This window comes from Microtus pennsylvanicus, chromosome 17, assembly GCF_037038515.1.
Source record: "Microtus pennsylvanicus isolate mMicPen1 chromosome 17, mMicPen1.hap1, whole genome shotgun sequence".
NCBI lineage: Eukaryota > Metazoa > Chordata > Mammalia > Rodentia > Cricetidae > Microtus > Microtus pennsylvanicus.
Window position 1 is genome coordinate 45,279,471 of NC_134595.1, and position 5,620 is coordinate 45,285,090.

Here is a 5,620-nt window from a genome sequence, read left to right on the forward strand (position 1 = left end):
TATTTTTTTTATTGTTGTTTTATTAGAAAAACCACTGAAAGTAGAAATAAAAAGTAACTTTTCAAGGTTATATTTCCAAGTTCAATTCACTTCTTAAATTAGGGTCTGGGTCCTTTTTGCACTTGGTTTTGAAAACAATTTGCTATTTTTCCTTCTTTTCTAAAATATATATTTATTTTTATTTCTTTTATTTATTTATTATTTTTATTTTTTTTTATTTCTATGTGCATTGGTATTTTGTCTACTTGTAAGTCTGTGTGAGATTTACTGGATTTATAGGATTTACTGGAACTAAAGTTATAGATAGTTGTGAGCTGCCAGGTGGGCACTGAGAATCGAACTTGGGTCCTCTGGAAGAATAGTTGGTGTTCTTAACTGTTCTTAAGTGGGCTTAGCAATATGTTTTTAAAAAGATACAGGAAAAAAATGAGAAAATAAAAGGTAATAACTTCCTACAATGGGGGAAAATTCTATTTTAATGTTGGTGAATTTCCTTCAGGTTTGTTGACATAAATATAAGTAAACATGATTTTCTATGATGATTTAACCCATCTTTGATGATCTTGCTTCTTACTTGTCTCCTATCATTATGTGACAGCGTTCCTTGTCTTATAAGTACTTCAAAGATCACCTTGCCTGCACTCACCTGAGCCCAGCAGATGTCCACGCAGCGACTATCTACAGATCCACAGAGTTGCGCAGCGGGCCCATGGAGTGGACATGGGCAGAGCGATGGTGGATAGACTGGGTCTGGGGTTGCTGCTTCTGGCACTGCTCCTACCCACACAGATTGATTGCAACCAAACATCTGTTGCACCGTTTTCAAGTAACCAGAATATCTCTACTGCCCCAAATCCAACTAATGCCACCAGCAGAGCAGGTGGCAGGGCCTTGCAGTCAACAGCCGGTCTCCTCGCTGTTTCACTTTCTCTTCTACATCTCTACTGTTAGAGACTCAGGCCAAGGAACTTCCCCATCTTCTAGAGCCACCCCAAATGTTAACCACAAATCCAGTGTAACCCAGAAGAAACAGGTCCCTATCAAATTTGCTACTACCACACCTCAGCAGAAAACATGGAGAATTCATGTGAAAGGTTTGACAGATGGTGAATGCTAATATTGAATCTGCTGGAGTTTTATGATCACCTTTGAAGATAACAGCCAGAGCTGGCATGATTTCTTTGAATGTGGCTTAAGAAATGTGGACACTTAAAACTCTAACTTGAAATCAACGTAGGTTTTCTGTAGAGATAATGATGGGATGTGGGACAAAGATTTAGTTTTCATTGGCTCATTCAACCTATAAGGCCATAACACGGTTAGGTGACCGTAAGAAGCTTCTCTGATGCTATTTGTGTATATGTTGAAGGAACTACCAGGTGTTACTTTAAATCCTCATTGTATTGTTTCCTTACTACTAATTTAATATGCTAAACTCTAGGTAAAGTTCTCCATTGTTGAGTTGTTCTCTTTGGAATTGAACATTTTACCCACTCCAGTGACTTTAGGTTTGACATTATATTTGACCCTTATTAGTATTTGACATGTGCCAGGCAACAATGGATTGGAATCCACCCCCAAATCCAGCCATCATTAAGTAAATCTTATTTCAAAAGTCAAATAGTAGGCATTTTCCATCATCTTTTTTTCACTCAGCAAGTGTGCCAGATTCCCTTAAGTAAACCGGTTCCAGTGAGCAGAACTGCGTTGACTTCAGCCAATTTCAAAATGCTGCTTTTTATTTCTGCATATGTTGAGGGGTTTTCAAAATTTAAAGTGTGGTCTGTTAGGAAGGCAAATTTATGAATCTTGAGATTCTAAAGGTAAATATGCAAAGGAGTCAAAACCATAAACCTAGCCTTTGGGACTTGAAGCCTGGAAGCTAACTTGCATTGAATTCACAGTCTTTTATACAGTTTCTGTAAATACTCTTTTAAAAGCAGAGAAACAAAACAATGGATCAGAATAGCCACATTTGGAATACTTTGGTTATCAGTTCGTATTTTTAGGTAGTTTGACATTGGTCCTGTGCCTGGAAGGGAGCTTGGCTTTATCGTGAGTTTTTCCAGTGCCTTGATACACAATGCCCTTCTAAAACATAGACATTCCTTGAAAAAAAAACTGCTTTGCTCGCATGGTCACATACTGATGCTTACACATTCTGGGGTCTAATATGGCTGCAGTAGTCTTGATAACCAGTCATTTTCAATACCTTTAGAAACCTGCCTGGGATCAAGGAGATCTCACAGACCCAAAGGTACTCCCTCTCGCCTCGTACCTGAATGTTGTACATCTATTTGATTGTATATTGTGTTTGTGTATTTATGCTTTGATTCATAGTAACTTCTCATGTTATGGAATTGATTTACATTGAATGCAAAATGTAAATAAAGGAAAGAACTGGCTGAAAAAAAAGTACTTCAAAGTATTAAATGCCAACAAAACATCCAACCGTATGGTTGTTTTATAATTATTTTATGACTACATTATTGAGTATTTGGGTTTTCTTATCATTGAACTTCCTACTCTAGCTGCACTTCAATGAACAGCTTTGCATGTCATTTTTAAAAGTTAATAACTATTTTATTCTTTAAGAATTTCATCCATGTATAATCAATGCTATATGACCATAAGCACTCCCACTTACACCTTCTGGTTTGTTCCACATTCCTCCAGCACCCTCCTCTTTAGTTTCATGTCTTTTTTTTCTTTTTCACAACTGACCAAGCCTGATTAGAGCCACCCATGTGTGGATGGGTGTGGGACCATCTACTGGCTTGCTGGAAACCTACAGGTTGTCACACCCTCACAGTGGAATGACTTTCCTTCCCCCAGCAGCTATCTCCCACCAATAGCTTCTCACTAAGGGGTGGAGCCTGAAGATCACCTCCCTCTTCTTCCTCATCTCCTGCATTTGGTCAACTTGATTTATGCATGTACCCAAAGCTGTGTGATCTCAGGAGAGCAATAGCCCTGCCATTGGTAGAGGACAGGGTTTTACAGCCGTCCTTTCCATCCTCCGTTTCTTACATTCTTTCTGCCTCCTCTTCTGAAGTGTTGTTCAAGACACAATGGGGTAAGATGTTAACAAAAATGCTCTACGTAGGGCTGAACACTCAGTTTCTTCTTCTCAACTTTTTGACCAGTTCTTTGCCTAGAGATTTTGCATTCAGACATACTCACACATGTGCACATGCATGCGTGTGCACGCAAAACACACACACACACACACACACACACACAGAGGAATAATAGTTAATCTTGGTTGGCAACTTGGTAAGACTTAGAATCACTATGAAAATGAACTTCTGGGCATACATAGGAGGGAATTTCTAGATTAGGTTGGTTAAGGGAAGTGGGAGAAAATACCCTGCACTTCACATGGGTGTTACCCATCCATGGCCTGGGGTCCTCGACTGGATTAAAAAGAAATAAGTTGGGTATAGAGATATTCAGCTGTCTCTGCTTCCTGACTGTGGATACAGTGTGCCCATCTGTCTTCTGCTCTTGCTGCCTTAACTTCCCCTCAAAGTGTGGACCAGAGGAAACCATTCCCCCTTAAGGTGCTTTCGTCAGATATTTTGTCACACCAATGAAAAAAGAAAACTAACACACACGCACACACACACACACACACACACACACACACACACACACACACATGATTTAAAGCACTGGAGATTGAATGCAGAGCCTCACATATGACAGACTGGTGTTCTACCTCTGAGTACAGTCCTAGCTATCCTTTAAGTTTATTTTGAGACTGTCTCATCAGTTGCCCAGACCAGACTTGAGCTCTATAGTCCAGGCAGGTCCTGAATTTGCAATCTTCCAGCCTCAGCTTCCAGAGTAGCTAGGATTACAAGCACGTGTCTCTGTCAAACCTGCCTTAATAGATAGGTCTTGTCTTATATAAACAATTAGGCTTAGGTGTCCTAGACTGGAGAAACATGTCATAAATAAATACCTGAACGTTCTGTACAGAAGTGTAGTAAGCTTAAACCTGTATAAAACTGAAGGATTAAAGCCATGCCCATTATTTATTGCACCAACAAGTGGGTCTTTTAGCCAACGGCATTGGTAAAGGTCAAATGTTATTCTCTACTCTATCCTGAAGCTTCATGCTCTGAAAGACCATGAGGACTTGACAAAGATGAACAGAATTCTTTAGCAAGTTACTCTCTGATCAGTCAGACAGTTATTTTTAGCTAGCTTCTTCATGGCAGTGCTGAGAAAAATATGTAGGGGAATTTTCCACTTTACAATAGGGAGCTACCATGATTTCATCATCGTTGGAGCAATAGCTCAGTTACATATTAAAACCTTTGGTCTGCTGAATAAATATACTTAGTACCCTGAGGCTCCTTTGGAAAGTACGGGAATGACAGAATATACCTTCTCTCCTTCCCTCAGCTCTCTGCTTCTGGTTCTTGCATTTCTCTGGCAAAATATCTACCTGATGGGGTTAGGGTGTGGTGCATTTACATCACGAGGCAGTCACTCCTCTTCTCCAGGAAGGAAAATTAAAAATTATCAACCGTTAGTGAGTTTATACCAGGGCACAGCAAGCAGGGGTGAATACCGAGTCATGTGGCGGATTAAGACGCCACTTAGTGAGACCTTGGTTGTTGTCCTGCTCATGAGCCAGTCCCTTACTTCCCAACATTGCTAACTGTGTAGGGAAATGGGCCGACTCTACAGGGAATTTCCGGAAGGATTTTGCTGTATCAAAAGCTATTGAATATATACATGAGTTTTGACTCCACGATTGCATATTTTGGGTTTCTCTTAAGAAAATCACTAGGAATATGTGCAAAAATTCATGCAAAATGCTTCTCGCAGTACCAGTGATAGTAAGTAAATGACTTGCAACAACCTCTGAAGATGGACCATGGCTAAACATGTAATAAAAATAAAAATGATGGAAAATAATGACCCAGAAAGTTTGTTGATATGGGCCAGATCCATAGCCTTAAATAAAAAGGAGACTCTTTATGGTGCGCAGAGTTTATACTAAACATATGACTAGCAACCGGCCTAAAAGTGGTTTGGTATTTAAAGTCTCTGACCTCTGAATGGCAAGCACATGATTCTTTTTTTTTTTTGCTATATTTATATATTTATATTTCAACAGGGTATGAATCATAGAATTTACTTAGTATTGTGAATATGGGCATGCATATTTGGTAGTCATCTGGTAGTCAGAAGACAACTTTTGGGAGTTAAGACTCCTCTTTTCACTGTGCATTCCTGGGATCAAGCTCGTGTTGTCAGGCCTGGGTGGCAAACACTGTCACCCACTGACCCATCTCAATAGCTCTATGGCAAATTTTAAAGTAACAAACCTAAAAAAAACTATTTTTTTTTTACTGTATTTTGCTTTATAGAATTTCTCCAGCTTCCACAAAAAGACAGCGGATGATTTGTATATTCAGCTTAACAAGCATATTTGTGGTAAAAATCTTTTGAGGAAAAGATGAACCCTTTAATCGTTATATTAAGAGCATTTTAGAAGTTCAGGAGAGAGACGTTTCTGAGGCTCACAAATGTACAGTTCTTAGGCTGTTATGGAGCCCCCCACCCCAAAGCCACCATCAACTCCAATACATCATGACACTTT

At 39.4% G+C, this 5,620-nt stretch overlaps 1 pseudogene; it reads left to right on the forward strand.

Annotated features, from left to right (window-relative positions):
- Positions 1-694: 694 nt before the first annotated feature.
- On the forward strand, positions 695-951 carry LOC142837082 (signal transducer CD24 pseudogene; annotated as a pseudogene).
- The last annotated feature ends 4,669 nt before the right edge of the window (positions 952-5,620 follow it).